At 41.3% G+C, this 21,106-nt stretch overlaps 1 protein-coding gene across 1 annotated transcript in view; it reads right to left on the reverse strand.

The window, feature by feature from the left end:
• Nucleotides 1-20,758, reverse strand: part of pak5 (p21 protein (Cdc42/Rac)-activated kinase 5) — a 70,814-nt gene extending 50,056 nt beyond the window's left edge. The window contains exon 1 of the mRNA XM_063494927.1: nucleotides 20,611-20,758. The gene's annotated coding sequence lies outside the window, so the exon portion shown is untranslated. The remainder of the gene's footprint in view (nucleotides 1-20,610) is intronic.
• Between the last annotated feature and the right edge of the window lie 348 nt (nucleotides 20,759-21,106).

Raw genomic sequence — 21,106 nt, forward strand, 5'->3', positions numbered from 1 at the left:
GTTTCAGTGCCCCAGGGCTAACATCTGTATGCAGACAGCATCCACATCTAGACTGAAGAGACAAATGTTTCTTTTTTTCCCGAGACTGAAGCAGCCTTTTTGTAGGCCTGCCATTTCACTGAGAAGCAGTCAGACATAAAGAGAATGACTGGCAACACTGCAGGGCACTCTGTGACTCTCTGGTTATTTGTTTATGTTAGCATCTGGTTGTCTGTGTCATGTCATGTGTGTGTGTGCAGATTTCAGAGATGGTCAGCTATGGTTGTGTCCAAGAAGCCACAGATATAGTGGATAAATAAAGAGCAGTTATGACAGATGTAATTACAGAGGGTGTGATTACAATGAATGCCTTCTGGTGAAGCAATGTAGTTGTGCAATTCTTTGAATAAGCACTGCACATCCCCCCTGGTGTCAAGATCTGTTAACAGAACAGAGCGTTTCTATTACCGGCCTGCACTGTATGGAGTATTTACTCACAGTGCAAATGTATCCAGCGCCCTCTGTTAGGTGTCACTACTATTTGCTCCAGTGAACACTGATTTTAAGTATTGAAATACTGACTGGAGCTATGAGCCCCCCCCCAACTAGCTCTACTCTGTAAGGCTCAGCAAGAAATCAGAATTATCAGCATCCAAAAGCTCAAGAAAAATCACAGACCTACTGAAGCACTCAAGTGGAATAATCTGAAATCTCAATCTCTTGGTCATTTCTTTGCAACTGTGGAGATCAAACACTTTGCTTAGCTAAGAGTGCACAACCTAACCAGAAGCCTCCAGGCGTGACCTAACATAACTAGGATTTAACTTTTCAAGTGAACACATAGTGAATATAATGGTTAAATAATAGTTATGTGTTGTGTTGTTGCTGAAGTGGAAAAAGGCTGATTTTCTGATTTTGTCCTATATGCAGAAAAAAAGCCGGTTTAACCTACTTTTTTCCTAAAGGAAGGGCTTTGAGGCTTCCTCTTTTATAAAGATTATTTAGAACACAAAAGGATCATTAATTTTCACTAATATTACATTTATGTAATCTTAAGACATGACTTGAATCAGAAATAATGGTTACTATAAAAATAACTCTCTAGATTATTGTGAAATAAGTCCACAGTCATCTATGATTGATGTCACTTGGAACCCAGAGCTCCCCACCATTAAAACCCGTGTACTTCCTGTTGGTGGTTTTCTGAGTTAAAAGCACTTTGTTCTTTGATAGCCTCCTTCTTTCCACCCCATTATCTGCTGAAGCACGTTAAACCCCCAACTTAATCGTTTATTATTGAAAGCTCGGCAAGAAGCCTTCCCTCCTGGTGTTATGGGAAAATGGTTAAGGCTGAGATGTAAAAGATGTAGGTTAAGCATTTAGCCAGCTACTGAACTGCATGGAAGCTACATTTCATGGACTGTGGTTTAAAATGGGCGACCCATCATCTTAGCCTTATATATATGTGAGTCTGAGGATATGAAAATAGGCATATTTGTGTGTGTAACGGTTGTCATGGTGCTTAAAAAGCAGGCAACAAATGAACTGGAAAAAAAACAAAAGATTGTGATATTATTAGAAGCATTGTTCACATTCAGGGTACATCATACATACAACATCAACGTTGTGCTGCTATGTCTGTCACGTATACGGCACATGCACAGTGACAGCAACCACTCAGACTTTTTTGTTTTTGACACAGTGGGCATGAATTTTTTTAAGAATAATTGACTTTAGGCACAAGTAGATAAAAGGCTTCTCATTTTTATCCGGCTGCTGTTGATTCTGACAACTGTCGTTAGCAAAATTCATCAACTGTAGCAAATTAAGCTAACACGATCTTGCAAAATTGCTCAAAAAAGCTTTTTCCTGCCGACTTTTTAATATTTCAAGCTCGTTTGACTTAAAATGGGAACAGTGTAACAAGTTCTTAAGTATGCATGCAATGGCCACATACAGACATCGCACTGTAGAGCTATTAGTCTTTGTAGTTTAAGTGCAAAGAGGAGTGTTTAGAGTGCTTGGATATAGCCTACTGGGACAAGCAAATCAGAGGTTAAGCACTATGTTTTCGCCTTAGACAAGAAAAGCAGCTTTTATAAAATAGCATTTCCAAACATAATAGTTTTCTTTAGAGAGTAAAAATTATTTCTATTTGCACAAATAACAGAATTATTTCAGAAAAAAACAAAAATTACCAGGGTCAATATTATTACCCCAGCGAAACACTCACTTTTTTCTTGAGCCATGACACAAACCGCTGCTGTGCAATCATGTGCTTCAACTATGTAATGCTCAAAGCTCACAACTCAAGTTAAATCTGAGGGCTATTTTTCATTTTGAAAACACTGTAAAAACGTCAGGGTTTGAGCTGTCACTTTAGAAAGCATCATGTCAAAAACAAAAGAAATCCATTTAGACTTCAGACAAAGAATTATTGACCATCACAGGAGGAGATGGATGAAGTTATCACGGCAATGTCAACAACTGTCCTCATCTATACCTGGCCAAGCTTTCCCAAATATCACTTTTGGGCTCAGAGAATATTGTAGCAGAATAAACTGACAGACCACCAAAAGCAGTTGCAGGCAATTAATTTTCCCAATGGCCCACATGAGAAACTGGGACTAATATGGAGTGCAGCACCAAAAGAGGCCTGTGGCATGAACATCAGCACAGAAACTGTGCACCGGGAGCTTCTTGGCATGGGTTTCCATGGCTGAGCAGCTCCTGCAGGGATCGCACGTAGGTAGCCCGTTACGTTTGTGCATATTGTGCAGATTAAAGATAATATCTGTGCTGTAATTTTTGTTATGTTTACTGGTAAAATGACCACTCAGAAAGCTGGAGTGGAATGCCTTTGTTCTGTCACTACAGACATTACAGAGGGCGACAGAAGGGTGTCTCCAAAAGGTCATTAGATTTACTGTCACTTTTGAACTCTGCAGCCTCACAGTTAGTATGCTATGATCAGACAATTTCGCTCACGGAAGGGTTTTAAGAAATTATAAGAAATACAGCCATTAGATAGCCATAAGTCAGCATTTTGCTAATCAAGAACAGTTAAGAAGGAGAAAGAAGCCTTATACCTATATATCCATTGTTGATGAGCAGCAAAACATGACTCTGAGAGCACAGCAGTCCCTCATGTCAGCCAACAGTGCTAAGGAAAAATATCAGCTTTGATGGATGATGCAACCTGAGGTTTTCACCTTAACCGTGGAGGACAATGCAGTGTGCCCTGCTGCTTAAAACCCATGACAAGTGTCACTCTTTATCCCCGGCAAGCCATGCACATCATGTGTAGAGGCAGAGCAGAGTGTGACCTCATTTTAAAGAGCAAAAGGTCATGTAACCCTTCATTTGTTGCCAGAATATAAGCACCCAAGTGAGTAAGTTAACATCCGAAAGTTGATTTTGCAACAATAAACTCAACATCCTTACATCTCTAAGTCAGTACCCTGAGCTGTCCCTCTGATGTACTCATTTCTAATCCTGTCCATTCTAGTCACTAGTCACTTAGTGAGGACACTACCGAGTCCTCACTAAGACCAAAAAAGTGGACCACATCAGTCCAGCTCTGAGGTCTTTACACTGGCTGCCTGTCCGTCAGAGGATTGACTTTAAAGTTCTGATGCTGGTCTATAAAGCTCTGAATGGTTTAGGACCAAAATACATCAGTGACCTCCTGACCCAGTATGAACCTTCCAGATCCCTCAGGTCATCTGGATCCGGTTTTTTATCAGTTCCCAGAGTCAGAACCAAACACGGAGAAGCTGCATTCAGCTTTTATGCTCCATATATCTGGAACAAACTCCCAGAAAGCCTCAGATCAGCTGAAACACTCAGTTTATTTAAATCCAGGTTGAAGACTCACCTGTTCTCAGCTGCTTTTGAATAAAGCACCAAATCCACACTTTTAAGCTTAAATTTCAAAACTTACATTTTAACTACTGACTTTATCTACTGTTCTGATTTTATCTATTGTTCTGATTTTTGATTTTAAATACTGTTTTGTTTGTTTGTTTGTTTGTTTGCTTGTCTTAATCAATTTTAAATCGTGCTTTTTATTTGTTTTTGTTTTTAATGTCTCTGTAAAGCACTTTGAATCACCTTGTTGTTGAATTGTGCTATATAAATAAACTTGCCTTGCCTTGCCTTACCATCTTCAAATTTGTCACCTCCAGCTCCACCTCCTGTCTCTTTGTCAGCGCTACTATCTACAAACCATACATCACAGCAGATCTCACTACCACCTTGTAACACTTGAACATATGAAGAGCAGGGATAGCGAATATAACTCATATTGGACAAAGGACATTGAAGATGAAGCTGCCAAGCGGGAGGAAAAGAGGAAGACCAAAGATAAGGCCCATGGATGTAGTGATGGACGACATGCAGAGGGTTGGTGTGACAGAAAAGGATGCAAGAGACGGTGTGAGATGGCGGAAGATGATTCGCTGTGGCAACCTCTAAAGGGAGCAGCCGACAGAAGAAGTCTGCAATGTCCATGTCCTCCACATCCACGTACAGCCTCTAGCTGATTGGTTTGTAGCATACATGCAATGCAGGCCATTTGACACACACACACAAAAAAATACATAAAAGCTCTGGTCTTTGCAGCCTTATGTTGAAACATTAAAAATGTGGAGGAAGCCATGCATGAACAGATTTATGTCTGCTCTACATCACAGCAGATCTGCTACTATAGCAACATAAACTAATCTGTCAGTATTGCTTTTCAGCCTCAAATGTCATAAATTAAATGGTTTCATGCTCTCTAAATTAAAACTAATGTTGGTTAATTGTGTTGCTTGTCAATTGTACTGGAAAAAACATAAAACACACACAGAAACACACACAATGTGGGCCATTATCTCAAAAACACAGCCCGCTATGACTCACAGCTTCACCATTGGCACACACGTGGGGGAGGAAAGATAAGTCTAACCTACAAACAAGAGTGGCCATACTTATAAAACATTGATCAGGCCACCACTACAGACTGTGGACAGATCATTTCTTCTCTCTCCACTTCTACAACCAGTAGCTGCGTATAACTATCTTCTCTTCCACACCACTTGTCTTTAGCTGCAGATGGTAAATGGAAGGGGTGAACCTGTTGACCTAGATTACCACTGTCTATATTACCACAGCAATTCTAGCCTGTTTAGAGCATAGTTATATTATATATATAAAATGGCTTTGACTGTTTTAAATCAACCACATTCTACATGTTAGCAGAATGAAAGCAGGATAGATATCTCTATATCCAATATTACTGCAGCAGCTAGAAAATCCCACCACACTTTAGGTTTTTCCAAAGAGAAATATGCCACTGGCAGTAGGGCTAAACAGAAAAAGAAACACTGGGATAAGCGTAGGTCCTTAAAGAGCCCTTTAAAATGTTATTTACTCTGGTTTAACTGACTATTTTTCCCATATTTATGAAAGAAATGTAACTTTTACTGTGCTCGGAAGTAGCCAAAATTGTGTTTGTTTCACATCCCCCGAGTGCGTGGTCTTAAAGTTCTGAAATTCTTTCTGAGTTGTTTCAAATGGAGTCCGTGCATGATGTGTGGGAAAGAAAACAAGGAAGATATTCTGCCTCTTCTAAATTTCTCTGGAGAGTGATATTTCTATAAAAAGATGAAAAGAAAAAACTTACAATCCTACATGGAGTCAGCGGCATCACCTCTGAGAGTGATGGCATCACACGTTGGAAGGCTTTTTCTACTTTTTCCTAGCAGGACACGTGTTTTGTCAAACTGTGCAGAAACAATTTGCATTTTTGGTGGTATCTATTAAGCTGCTTGAAACATTTGAAGACACCTGACTCTACAAACAAAGTTTAGGCTTGTGCCCCTTTGTAGCACTAGCCAAATGCTAAAGTTCCCCCGCCCACAGCTTCACTGACATTTGCACCCTTGACAGTGAGAAGGAAGGAAACAAAGGATGTCCGTAGAGTGTGAAGGTGGACTGTCAGGTGACATTACTCTCTGATATGTTAAGTGAGTATCTCCGTGGCATCAGGTGAAGGCAATGCCAGGCTGTAGCATGTGAGAAATGAACCTATTATTTTACATTAAACTGCCTGTCAGACTGAATTCCTTATTAAATGACAGTCCTGGAACAGTTATGGATTCCTTCCCACTTTAATTCCTGAGCATGAGCCAAGAAAAACACTAACACTGAGAAACACCTGCAACTCAAATTCTTTGTCTCCTGAATTTTCTGCTAATGCACTTTCACTTCCACATGCACTGGTACAGGATGCCCTCACAACAAAGAGGCCAGAGTTCAAACCCTGAAAGGACCTGCATGCAAATGGTGACAGGGCCACGCTGACAGTGTGTAGTGGAGCAGAAAAAGTAAATCATGTTCCAGAAAACCAAACAAATGCTGACCGACATGACAGAGACAATCATTTCAGTTTGATCTATTATGTCCCGTGATGAATAATTAAACACTAAACCCACTCGGAAAGACTAAACTAATGCAGCACGGGGCAAATCCTTGACCGCTACGTGGTTATAAAAATAATAAAAATCGATACAGAGATATTCAGTGAACTCGGGTTCAGTAGTTCAACAGCTAAAACAAACATTTGAGGATTAACTAAATCTGTTCTCAAGCTAGAGTCTCTAGAGCAAACAGAGTAACTCTTTGTATTCTGGAGGGTAAAACTGTAATAAAAACAACAATGCAGCAGCAAAACGACACTGCAAAAGTTGACCATTTTGACTACATCTGACTTTTGACTGGTGTCCTGAATACAGCAGTTCTTGACTACATGTAATGCTAAATATAGCTTGCCTTTCCTCTCCACCAAACAGCCTCTGAGCTAATGTGGGCCCCCAGGCAGTGGTGGGTCGGGGTGTGACATGAGTCCAGCGGAGATGTTCTCATCAGCGGATCTCAGCAGCGCAGTGTTTGAGGCTCAGCCACAGACTCATACCAGTCCACATGACTTCACACGCTGATGCTTACTGATAACGGCCGGGATTAGTGCCACTGTGTGTCGATATGTGAGAGCGCACAGAAATATGTGCGTGTGTCTGTTCTCAGGCCTAAGACCCATGGAAAAGGTACAGATATGCACGCCCCATATAACCAGTGTTTCTCTCCAGTAGTACCGCCATGCAGCTTCACAGCTGAGTACTGACGGTTCCCTTAGGTGGCCGAGGTCCACCTAAGAGATACCGAGATGAATCAAATGGGTCACAAGATACTAACCAAAAGCAGGAATGAGATGTCTGAAATGTTTGTGGACTCTGCATCTCGCTTTGTTATAGTTTGCAAGTTTTAAAGGATCAGAAGCAAAAAATAAAAGGCTAAATGCAGATTACATTTAGTACATGGCTTTGTCTTAACACGCAAGAAATTCAAAATGATGCTATAAAGCTCTTATTTTGGGTTGATGGCATCCCTTAGCTGCTCTAAACCTCTCCTAATGGTACTCAGGGTAAAAGGCCAAATCTTGTTCTATAGTTCCTTGGTTGCTCTTGATCTATTTTCCACAGCTTTAATCATTGTATCCTAGGAGGCAGAAGTCAGAGCAGATAATACTGTCACAGCCTGTGACAATCAGATGTGCAAGTCAAGTGAGACTGGGTGTGGTCTGAATCTCAGAGCTCACATAGCTAAACCAAGCTTATCTTCCCTCCATCTCTATTTTGGTTTCCTTCTTTCTCTTTTCTACAAATGTCTCACTCATTTCCATCTTAATAATTAGTTTAAACATTTAAGGTATCAGTTAAATAAACGGTTCTGCTCCGCAGCCTCTCTTTTAAATCAGACTAACAACACAATGCACAGAGATGTTTTGCATAAGCAGGATAGTAGATGACAAAAAAATACAAATTTCTTGTTACATAGTTCAAAATAAAAACTATAAAACTCCACATACATGCTTCAGACACACACATATTGACACACATCTTCTCCAATAATGGTCAAATAAATTGCAGGAATATATTTTACCCGTTGAGCTGTGCCTTACAAACACTGGGCTCCAAAGCGCAGTAGTAAAGTTACACCACCAAAAACTATATGCATACTGTTGTCCCTGGAATTTGCATGCATTCAGTTGGTGATTCAGAAAATATGTAAATGCTTTTATGCTTGGTACCAATGTGCTGATAAGCCTAAATCAACATAACCTTTTTTTTTTTCCTCAGCATGCTTCTGTTGATCATGCAGCATTAACCTCACTGTTTGCTTTATTTACAGCAAACAGTGTGGCATTTTATTGCTATGCTGAGGTTTTCATGTTCTTTATACATCTGTGCAACCTTTTCCTCTGATAATATCTCAAACTGAAGTGCTCATTCAATCCATTTTTGTGCAGAAAAAGATGTGTCAAATGCCCCTTTCTATCTAAGCGTGCATACAGCGTGATGCAGAAAGCCTGGGTTAACAAAGAAATTTGAAAACCACCTTTGTGATATCTGTCTGAGTGGGGTTTGGGGTTTTGTCAAGCCAGCAAATGCAAAGAAAACCTGGCTATTTGGGGGATCATGCCACGGCAGCAATGTCCATTTTTATATTCAGTCCACTAAAATGCTCCCTGGACAGAGATTATTTTGAAACAGTGTTCAAAGGATGTGGAGGGTAGTGAATTTATTATTTCTTTTCATAGCTGCCAAAATAAAAGAAATGAAGTGGCACCTCAATTAACAAAGCATCGCTTTTTCCAGTAGTTTGTGATGCTACAGGCTGGATGCCACCGAGGCATTTAAAGGGCAGCCAGAGACAGTGTTTTAAACAAGTTCAAGGCCAGCACTTACAGACTAAACCTGCTCACAGCCCGTGATAAACATCAGCAAGTGACTTTTGTCATCTCTGAGTTAGAAATGAGTAGACCGCAACAGCTGATCGGTGGACCTCGTGATTCATTGTCATTCAGAAATGATGTTGCTCATGAAAATGAGAAGCAATACCCCCAAGCTTTCAGAGTCATTTCCTACTATTCAGCACACAAATGCTCTCTCTCTCAGACACACACTAACTCACTTCAGGAGGATTGACTGGAGATAGCTGAGAAAGTAACAGCCATCATTACCTTGTCTACTTGTAAACCACAAGGGCCAGAGTAATCATCACCCTTAAACACAACGTTTCCTATTACTGACTGAACACACACCCACATACACACACACAAATACACATGATCTGTTTCTGCAGATGGATAAATTACAGAGAGAGAAATGCACAGTGGCACAGTCGTCCAGGGCAGATGAAATGAAGAGGCTTAGCTAGAAGGATAATAGAACAACAGGGAGGAAACAAAGCCAAATAATTCATAATGCATTGTAGCGTGCTGAATAACTGCACAATCAGTAATACTGCCTTTTCTCCTGGAACATTACAAAACAGCAGAGACAGCAGACCTACGTGAAGGACCTACTTTCCGTGGTTTCACTGTATATGCTAGTACATGTGGCATGCGACCACACGGGCAACAAAAACAACTGGCTAATCCTCCCAAACAAACTCGGGCATAATCACTTTATCACTACGTGATCTCTTTGTTATCTAGTTAGAAATCTGGCCTTAACTGTTGCCCTCAGAGGGATGGACCATTTTGTTTGCTCTGTTGCAGTGAAACAAAGATGTGCAGCCCATTTATATTTCAGCGGCGTACGACTTTCTCCTCCGCTTCTTTCTGCGTCTCACGGTCGACTTAAGGAGTGGTCTTTCTAAACACACCGGGAGTTTAAACGAAGCCTGCGGCTTGCTCACTTAGTGCCGCTCTGGCAGGGTTCTGAATGCGTTATAACCACAACCATGCGAGGATGCTGGAGCTCCTCCAAAATAAAAGTCCTGCAAGCAGGTGCACAATAAACCCCCATGGAATACAGCTAATAAGTCTATATGCTGTGCAATTTGTCTCTCCGTAGATTAACAGATAGCAACATTTCACCCAGCTACAAACTGAAAAAAAAACCTCAGCCCAAATGCACGTGGTTGCAGACTAGCTGCTTCCTCGTGCATACTGTGAAATTTTGACCAACACCAATATTTAAAATAACAATCTGACTGATCGCCGAAGCTGGTACTGATATTTTAGTTCTCTTTGATTATTTCGTGTCAGGAAAACAAATATATCATGATTAAAAGAAACCACTGATTAAAGCCTTTGAACGCTTCATCACACTCACGTCTTTAAACATTTAGCTACTGCCAAAGGTAAATGTCATGTTATTTGCCAATATGCCAATACGGCTGATGCTGACTCTAAGACAGACAGAGAGAGAGGGACAGAGTGTGTTAACATGCTACTGCTGTACGCTTTAGACTGGATCTCTTTTTTTTAATATCAGCTAAGACTGCATCCCTCTTTTGTTGCAATTTCCTGCAGTTTCATGCCCAGGCATCAAAGAGAGCACAGCTGTGTCACTGGATGAATGCTTTAATCTATTCAGCTGGTGCATCTGTGTTCTCTGTCTTACACTACGTCATTAGCCGCCCGCCTTAAAGGACGTACTTGTGTGTCTGTGTGTGTGTGTGTGTATCTGCCCAGTAAAATGAATAAGCATGCAAGTACATATACATACAAACAATATGTGATCTCAAGTGTCTATGTATACTTTCATGCAGTACTCACTAGCAGTATACCTACTGACAAACCCACAGATACACACACATATACAAAAAAATTTCTCTTTAACTACCGCCTTTTTTATGCCCGAAGTTGTGTTGTGTCCCGGCTGAAGGCCGTGTTAAGACATCACATCTCCGATGCTAATCTGTGTGATGGTCAAGTTTCCAAGCAGTGCTAAATTTAGGTCCAGATTGCTGCTTTTGACTGGTGAAGGGTTGGAAACAACATTCTTTACAGTCAAAGGAGATCAGAATTTAAACAACAAAAAGCAAAAGATCCCCACAAGCCAGTGTATCGTCTAACCACAATATCAGCACTGATACTTCTTTAACACAGTTCATTAAACATGTCTGTTTGTGTTTTCAATTGCACAATCTGACCAAACTGACTCTGGGAATGGAATGGAGTCAATTTTTATAGAGCCACAAACCAAATGCTAGGATAGATTGGACTGTCTTACCTAATATAAATCATTGTCAATTGAATATGCCCAATCAGAGCGTAATCTATTCTGTATAATTATCTTAACAACAGGATGCTATTCGTCTTCTGTAACGCTGACTGAATGGATTTTACTTGTTTGGTCAGAACAAATGGGATTCTGAGCAGCTGTTTGTCAATAGGAGATGTATGTTATGTCACCATCCAGATCTAGCAATGGCTTTGACTAACTATGGTTTGATGTTGAACATTAACAATTGTTAATCCTTCTGACCCGTTCCTAAATCCAATCATTGAAACACCCAGTCAAGCAAACACCCAGTCAAGCACATCCACTGTGTAGTGTGAGTTTCCCAACTGCTATCAGAGTTTAGGCTAACACTGGCCTTGCTGCTCTTTGCACAGCAGCCCACCAAACTCGGTATCCGAGATATCGTTGGGTTTGCCAAACCCATCTGGTGCTCCTCTTAATAAAAGTCTCTTTCCTTGGATGCTAGAATTAAAAGCGTCCACAATAAATAACCAAGTATTTTAAATGACTCCAAGCAAATTAATGAAGGAATACAAAACCACCTAAGAGAATCTAAATATATTTACTCATTTATCTTTTTATTGTTTAATCCAGTGTCTACGGGGGCCCTGAGAGTTCAAATGCACCGCAGCTTAAGAAAACATCAGTAAAAGGAAAATCGCAGGAGAAGCACACAAAACACCGAGAAACTGTTTTTAAGGGAGACATAATGTGACAGAACAGAGACACGTTTAATTTTCAAGCAAATATTTCATCATTCAGGGTTCAAAAGACACGACGGAGAAAAAGATGTAAGGTAAGGTGTGATCCATGTAACACTGTAGATACATGCTTGCTATTAGCCTTTTACTGTTAGCTTGTTAGCTTGTCCCCAAAAACACTCCCATTCTGTTTTGTGAGGGTATTAGAGTTGGATTTTTGGTGAGCTTTGTGGGTTTGTTTTCCCTGTTTCAATTACATTGTATATTCAGCTTCCATTGTGTTTTCTGTGCTTTTGTAGCATTTCTCTATTAGCTGGTGTTTCTTAAGCTGCAATGCATTTTCATTTCGTTTCAGCCCTTCCTACTAACTTTTTTCTACTTCAACACAAGGACAGTGCCGTTTCTTTCCATCACTTTGTACGTAACATCATCTGGCTTTAGCTCCAGCCTTTTAACACAACATGTATCTGTAGCCATTACATTCATTAACTGTAATACAAACTGGTTTGATTGAATCAGTTCAAACGCACAACGGTCAAATCGAGCCACTTTTACACATCGTCTAATAATTATGTCCCAGATGGTGGATACAGTATGCTATGATGTAAGCCTCGATGCGATAGAAGCCTGCATCTTCAACCTCTCCGTTTCTTTTGAAGTCCCCCCATGGGGGTGTGGGAGCTGGGCGATGGTAATGAATCAAGCTGAGCCATAATGAATGTCCTTATTCAAGTCTGCTTTGATGAAATTCCACCTGACTGATCTCAAATCACAGAACAAAACAGCGAGAGCTTGCTCACAACTGTTATGAAAGCTATACTGACTGGCAACTTGATGGAGAGCACTGAGCGACTCCGAGGATCCCTTCAGGATACTTTTTCTGTTTCTTCCCTTCGCGTCTTCCTTTTCCCTTCCTTCCTTATTCCTCTGTGATCACTGAGTAGGATGAAATCAGATGAGTGTGTCTACAGTTGCACTACCATTTCAAAGTCAAAGATCCGTCACAATACACCCAGAGGAGAGACATAACTCGCTGTTTCGTTCCTAAACTGGTGCTACAAATATGCAGAAAAAACTTATGAGCTCCATGTAATAACTTAGCTGCCAATCTGTCTATATTGAAACATCATAAACTATGACAACCATCACTTGTTCCAACAACAACATCATAAATTTCAGCCAAGTGATGTTTGTCATAGTCTTTGTCGCTGTGCTGCGTTTGGCCACAGAACTGAGCAAAAGGCCTGTTTTACACTTCAAATGAAACGAGGTGCTACGGCACTGTCAACATGCTTTGTAGAAGTCTGGGACGCATCTGCAAGCCCCCAGTATTCCAGATAGCTTGAAAAGACTGCCCGGAGTAATAAAAGAAGTAAGTAATTACAGAGAGATCTCAAAGACAAAGCATGCAAATGACTGCCAACGGCATTTAAGAGTGGATAAGACCAACTGCTGCTGCCACCACTGCTGCTGCTGCAGGTTGTTTTTGTGATGGTTTGCTTTGCTACCTTCAGTTTTTAATTGGGCTTGTAACAATGTAGTGAAACTGGATTTGAAATTGCAGCGTAACTCCCAGTGCGAAGCCGTTTGTCGCTTCGATTTCCTGTAAAGGCTGAAAATCCACTTTCAGAATAATTTGATTTTGCTGATTTCTGGAACAAAGTCCTTAGAAGAAGTGTTTTAGCATCATGAGGTGCTTATTTGCTCTGTTGATCAGAGCAAGATCACAAATACATCGAGACTGTTGCTGGTGACCTAAAAGTATGACGAATATATGCTACCATACAACACCAATGATGAAAAATTCACTTTAAAATGTTGTATGTGAATTATGCCAGAAGCGAAAAGGGCAACAATGGGCTTTTCCTTATTCAAAATATATAAAATCAAGTGACAAGAGGTGAGGAAAATCTAGCCTATTCACGGTCATAAAGCACAGGTTTTAAAAAGTACTTTGGGTGAAGGCAGCAGACAGCAATTGGCTCCTCAAGTCCAGTCATTCTAAACAGGTATCACTTTAACAGTGATTAAACTGACCTCAGGCTTACAGCGCTTTACTGGTACATACTCACACACACTCAGACGGAGACAATACTTTTAAACATGCAGTTCTGTAAAAGAGTTAGGCTTCAGCAGCACACTTGAACAATGCAGTATCAACCAATTCGGCCGACAGGAAAGCTGAAGCACGTTAACACAGACACACGCCCGCACACATCCACAGAAATAGTGCAAGTCCCCAAGCCTGGAGGGTGGGTGACAGAGCTCTGTGCTGGGCAGCAGTAGAGGCAGATGCAGCATTCATGCAGCCTGAGGGCATCGCTGGGTATTCAAGCTTCACTTGGCCCCTTCTACAGTGCCCTCTGATGCCTTAACCCCATCACCAACACACACACACACTATCAGCACAATGCCAGTCAGGCCTTTCCAGCTTTGGACAAGAGACAAATTGGGAAAGAAGTAGAACAGGCTCAATGAGCGCAGACAAGTTAGACTGAGAAAACTGTAGAGGATGTAGGTTATGTTTGACTGTCTTCCTTCTACTTGTAATGCTATGTGAGTATCTAGGTTAACTCTTTCTTTGTGTGTCTATGTGTGTATGCATGTATGTGTGTGTGTGGGTTCAGGACAAAGAAATTACACAGCTTTATGAGCGTCAGCACAGTAGTTTAGATTCATGGCGTGCATCCTTTTCACAGTTTGTTTCTGAATGCTAGATACCAGCAGATTATATGCATGTCCATAGGGTTGGGCAACTGAGTGAATATATGGCGTCTACTGGCTGAGTCCATTGTTGCTTGCTTCTGGACAAGTTGATCGACTTGTAAGACACAATCAGCACTAGAAGGTGGTGGCATTCCTTGAGCTAGAGAGGAGCTTCTTATCATGCATGAATACTCAGTGTAGTGCTGTCAAAACCTGTAACAGTATGGTTGATGTTAAGTCCTGGAAAACAAAGAACAAAGTCTCTATTCCTAATACAAGAAGTTTGTCAGCTATCAAGCCACCTCAGGGCCCATGCTAGCTAAACTAGCAGCATGTTGCTAGTAGAGCATTAAAAAAATAAAATCACATCTTCATTTAAAGGCTGCAGACCTTCACCTGATTGCTTGCTCATATTGTCTAGTTTAAGACAGAAATAATCCCAAATAGTGGATTTTGCATTCATTACCACAACAAGCGAGAATTTACATGTGCAGTTGCCTGGCGGTTAAAATGGTGTTCAAATCCACCATGCTTTTCTTGCCGGGTCATTTCTGTGTGGAGCTTGCCTGTTCTCTCCGTGTCTGTGTGCGTTCTCTCCGGCTACTCCAACTACTACCAATCCAAAGACATGCAGTCAGTGGGGTTAGGTTAACTGATGATCCTAAATTGTCCGTAGTGATTGGTTGTCTGTTTTTCTGTGTTAGCCCTGCGACAGACTGGCGACTGCGCAGGGTGTACCCCGCCAACTATGGCAGCTGAGATTGGCACCACCCACTGCGACCTTGACTTGGGTAAGAGGAAGAGAATGGATGCACGGACATTCGGTTGCTCATTGGAAAATGTAACATATCACTGATACTCATCATTTCAGCCCTGTGTGCAAAGTGGATGGCTTCATTACATTATAAAGTCATGACAAAAACATCTGTACCATTTATTTTCATTTGTGACATGTAAAGTACGGCACAGTGGAATCACTTAATTCTTTAATCCTTAAAAGGCAACAAACATGAAGCCCACACCCACACACACACACCATCACCTACACATTTTCTTTCTATCACTCTCAATTGTTCATGGTTATCTCTCCTCTGTCAGGATGTCTCTTAAATACACTCAATCTCTCCTTCTGTCTTCCCACTCTTGCAGACAGACACACACACACACCTCATTCTGTTACTGACATACCAGGCCATGCAGAAAACACAAGGGAAGCCTTTTTTTAATCCTGGGACCAAAACAGCAAAATGCAATAACCTGGGACAAAAGTGCTGACATCTGAAGATGAGTTTGGCATTCAGACAGACTGCTCGGTCGCAGCTGAAATGAACAGAAGCGACAGACCGAAGGGATCGCCAGACCCCTGACAATAAAAGAAAGACAGATACTCCTTCAATAGCTTTTCACCCACTGCATAGTCACTGGGCCTTCAGCCCTCATTTTCCTTTTCCTGATTTTCATCCTTGACTCTTTTTCATTAAAATCCCCTTTTAATTCCAATAATTTACCCATGTGTGTTGTCTTTTTATCCTCACTTCCTGCTTCACAACCACCTCTGGGTCTCTCTACACTAGTCTCACCTTACCTATGGTTACAAGGCCTGTCTTCTTTCGTCCTCTTCCCATCTTTGTTCCTCCATTGTTTCATCTATTCCAGCTTCTATCTCCCGCTCTGTAGTCCTCTCTTCTCTCTCTTCATATCTCGTCTCTATGCAGACCTTGTTTGCCTGCTTCCTGACTCGGCTTCTTGATTAGCAAGATCGACCAGCAGAAGTCTGCCAGACACTTTGTTAAAACAGCCAATGAGTCTTCAAGAGGTTTCCGTATAAATAGAAGGCTGAATCAGACAGTTCAATTACAGATAACACATTCCCACCCTTGAATTTCAAATGCTATTTAGCCACCAACAGAGAAATGGAGATTGTGGCCGGTGAAACGTGAGGTCAAGCTTTAAGGAATGAGGAAGCAGTACCAACAACCAACGCACACTTGAGTGTGCATAGCAAAGGGAGTGTGAGATTGTTTTTTTCTGGCAACACTATTCAATCCACCACGCCATGCACTCTTACATAATTGTGAGTTTGTGTGAAGAACGAAAGCTGCCTCCTCATAGACAGCAAGAGCAGTCTAGTGCACAGCCATAGGGACTAAAATAGTTAGTCATGTGTTCATTATCGCTATCCTCTTTTAAATGCTCACCCTGTATCCAGAAACATTAAACAGAAGAGGACCTTCAAGTGGGTCCGTGCAAGTGTGTGTGGGTGTGTGTGTGAGAGAGACAGAGGCAGAGTATGAGGGGAAGGAGGTTGTGGGATTGTGATAACTTCAAAAGGTTATTATTATTATTACTGAAGGCTGAAGCCATGCTCTGGCATCCCTTAAGCTTTGATCATTATGTAAAGCTGTTGTGCTCAGCGCTGGCACTGAATACATTACAGAGTGGATAACCAGGGAGTGTGCAAGCAAGCATACATGAACCAACACATTGACTCAGCTTCGTAGTGTCTTCCGATCCGAAGCAACACACCCTATTATCTCTAAAAGACGAGCACCCTTAATCTCACATCGACGCGTGATTGGGACAAGGGGGGTGGAAAATTAGATATTTAAAGGTGCACTACAACTATTTCACACATGGAGGTCAGGATGCTCACACAGAGGACAGATCTGTTTTTGGCTTTGGAGTTTTTATCAAGTTCAAGAACATAATGATATCATCAGTGTTACTTCAGCTCTACTTTGGAGACAAAGAAATCGTGCAGTAAAATAAAAAAACAGAGGGAAAGAAGGATTAAGAAGACGGAATCCTTTTGGATCTAGATCCACGTATGTCAAAATATCTTGGCATCTTGTTGCATCAACTTCTACTATTCATTTGTTAGACCTCACTTGTACACTGCTGAAATTCTGCACTACTAGAGTGCTCCTGGTAGTGTTTTATATGTAAATCCTGTGACTCTGAGAAGTGACAGTTCTCAAAGATCAGACAGCGAAGTTAGCGCATAAACTGTGTTCATAATTTTATAAAAAAGAAGAAGCTCAGGCTTGGAATCTCGCTGTGCTCGTCAATATCATTTCCAGTGAAAACCTAGATATGGTGGGACTTAAGATGTCAACACTTTACCTAGCAACAGCAAGTGCTTCAGAGAAGCACACCGAAAATGAGGTCAGTGGTGCTTAGAGCACAAAAAAAAAGTTTTCTGTGGATCACAGGCTGCATAAAAGATGGATGGAGCAACCATGACATCACCCACTGGGTTTCTGGGCTTTACATTTTGAATCGTCAATACTTTTACAGTTGCCATGTTAGTTTGTTGGAGCTAGAAGTTGGCATATATGGACGAGACGGTGGAGTTGTCGGTGAAGTTATCGGCTAACACTTGCAAACTTAGTTAACAAGCTGCATTAAGTACAGGTGTAATGCATAGAAACAAATATGTGTTAATGAGTGCAAAGTAACTGACTAATAGAATGCTAGAATCATATTTAACTAAACTGAAGGGCAAACTTATTGGGCAGGCTGTTAAACATGGCAAACTATGTTATGAATCAACTAAACAGTCATCTGAAAGGTACCTAAAGCACCACCCGGTGTACGAACTCCCTTTAATCTAAGTGATGCCTGGACGTAGCTACAATGACATCACCCAATGGTTTGTAAAGTCCCATTTTGAAGCCTCGAGATAAGAGTTTCCACCATCATCATCATCTCAGTTTTAAGAAACCTGATATAATAAGGAAGTTTGAGTCTGACTCTGAAACCGCATGCACAATGGCTAAAGCCTTGTGAGTGATAACTCATTAGCCAGAGAGCGTTTGGTTTCATAATCCTATTTTTTTAACATAGTATGACCAGGAAAGTGTTTACAGAAGTCAAGGCAAAGTCATTTTCCTGTAGACTTTCACAGGACCAGAAGTTGATTTGCAAACACAGCTATCACACTCTGGTGCACTTTCACATTGGCTTAATTTTTGCAACCTAGGAGCTATGCCCATGTTCATGTCTTTGATCTTGACACGTGCCAATCCAGTTTTCCATTGTTCACTTATAAAATAATTATCTGAGGACACAGTTGTAGTATCCATATAGGCCAAACTATCTGTATCAAGCTGTAACGTGCGTCTTGATGGTGTAAAGTTGACAATTTTAACATGCGAGTGAGTGGAAATTGACTCTCTTCTGGAGTCAGCCTCAAGTGGTCACTAGAGGAATTGCAGTTTTTGGCACTTCAGCATCTGCTTCATTCTTCAGCCCTGAAGGTTGCTGCTTGCTGCGGACACAGATCTTGTGATTGATAACCAACGGTTTTACTGTAAACTAATCCCTCTGTACTCACTTGTAACAATACGATTATTACAAGAATATTGTGGCATGGTTTAGTGCTCAGTTTAATCAGCACAGTTTTCTACAGAATACAGAATAACTTCAAGTTATATTTTATGTTAACACAATCTGTTATACAGACATGAATGTTTTTCCCTTTGGGGGGGTGGGTGGGTGGGGTGGGTGTCTATTACACATTGTAGGGCCAGCCCTAAAAGGTACTCTCCTGCCACTGTAAGTGAATACCAGATGTTTAAGACGTCAACATATGTAACTATCAAAGCAACATATGCGTTGCAAAAGGTTATCTTTGATTCACACGAGTAGCGTGCAAAAGTGTGACCCGTATTACAAAAAGCATGTTTAAAATAATGTATTTATTCTCATTGCTGAGTTGCTATACGCTGTATCTATGCTAGCACTGTACCTATTAAAGCAGGAAGTCGGGAGCTGTACGTCTACTAAGCAGACTTTGATATCGGCTTTGCAAGTCATGTTTTCATTGCAGTATTTAACAATTTTCTCACACCTCACCTCTAATGCCTTGTACTGTCTTACCTGCAATCTAAAGTCCAAAACATATTCTGTTATCATACAGAGGCAGGGAAAGCAGGAAATGTGTATTGCAGTAAATATCTGTCATTATGCTGGCATAAAGACCTCAAATGATGAATAAAATAGCTGCGGATTACATTTTTGGTTGAATTATTCCATTAATTGACTAACTGTTTGTGTCCGGCTTGCTTTTATAAGAATAATCATTCTACAAATGATTGGTTGGTCCTATCCTGTTCTATCCTATCATGCTATTTATTGTTAGCTATGTCTATTGGGCTATTAGTCCTTGTATATCCCCTGCCAGAATAAAATATTCTGCAGACTGCATTCTTCAGCGTATATCCCGTGTTTTGGGATAAAATACAGTCCTCTTGACTGCATTAGAAAACATGTTATTATTGCCTCTATTAATAGAGTGTCGCTATTAGGGTGATTATGAGCTTAGGAGGGGAACCCTTGCTCAGCCTAGCCACCACTTTTAATTTTCGTCTACACCATCTAATCCGAGAGCCACACTGAACTTGAAAACAAGCCATCTGTTCCTGCCCTTACCTGGCCTACATTGGCCGGAGCACACTCAAACTCTAGCTGCAAGAAGGAAAACACGGGCAGTGCAATAAAACTGTCTTGCACTGTCATCATCACTGTCACACTCCGGAGTAGATGTGGCGTAGTGCTACAATAAAAGCGACGCTGTCGTGGTAATAATAATACTGATAATAATACTAATAAAGAAATATAGCAGCACGAGAGCCTACTAGGCTAAACTCGCCAATGAGCACCATACACGCACACTGTGAGCCTCCAGATCCATTACAACGATTCCCCTCTTCTCTTTCTTCGACCTCCAGCCAGTGATAGCAGTGGTTCTGGTAAGCAACAGTGACATAATTTAAGAAAACATTACACAGGCCCTCAAAATCTACTTGCAACATACAGAAATGTGATGCCCACCCAGTTCAATACCAAGGACAGCGGTCGACGCTCGAGAGAGCCTGACAGCCATGACAACACATGCACTACAAAATGACAGATTTATTTCTGCACGATGCATCGTAAGCAGCTACGTGAACAAGCCCCGAATGGCACTGCTTTGTTTATGAAGCATTAAACCCACGGACAGGGGGCTAGACACACAAAACCCTCGGAGATGCATTTATAGAGGCTTTTTGCCCCCCTGCAAGAAGCATCAACAGCCACATTTTTCCCCCTTACCAAATCACGTCGTCAAAATGGCTCTATCGAATAAAACGCACCGCACTTACCTGCTTTTCCCGGGGTGGAAGAGCTCACATGTCCCGTAGCTTATTTTAGCCTGTTAGTGGGGGTATTATCAATGTGGTGGGCACCGTTATGTGTCTGCCAGCGCCATGTTATTATCACTAAAGTGGAGGACTGTGCGGTCCTGTGCGCTACATCCGGGCTGTTGGGGAGAGCGAATGAGCGCAGTTTGTGGTGGCGGAGAGGGCGGAGAGCGCTCTGGATATATGTGGAGCACCTGTGCAACGGAGCAGGGACAAGTTTCAGTCACGTAGGTGTGCTGGGAGAGCTACACATCGAGCATATTCAATAAACGTCGGTGTGAAAAACCTCTTTCTTTTTTCCCCCCTCCCTGTCGTCTATTGTTGCTATGGAGAGTACCAGAGCAGTATAGCTGTTTGGACTAGCTTAATGTAACACATAAGAAGCTGAAATAGCTTACAAATACACAAGAATAAACTGTTACAATAATTAGCTTAAAATGGTATAGTAAATCATAAA

Source organism: Pelmatolapia mariae, linkage group LG15, assembly GCF_036321145.2.
Source record: "Pelmatolapia mariae isolate MD_Pm_ZW linkage group LG15, Pm_UMD_F_2, whole genome shotgun sequence".
In the NCBI taxonomy this organism is placed as follows: domain Eukaryota; kingdom Metazoa; phylum Chordata; class Actinopteri; order Cichliformes; family Cichlidae; genus Pelmatolapia; species Pelmatolapia mariae.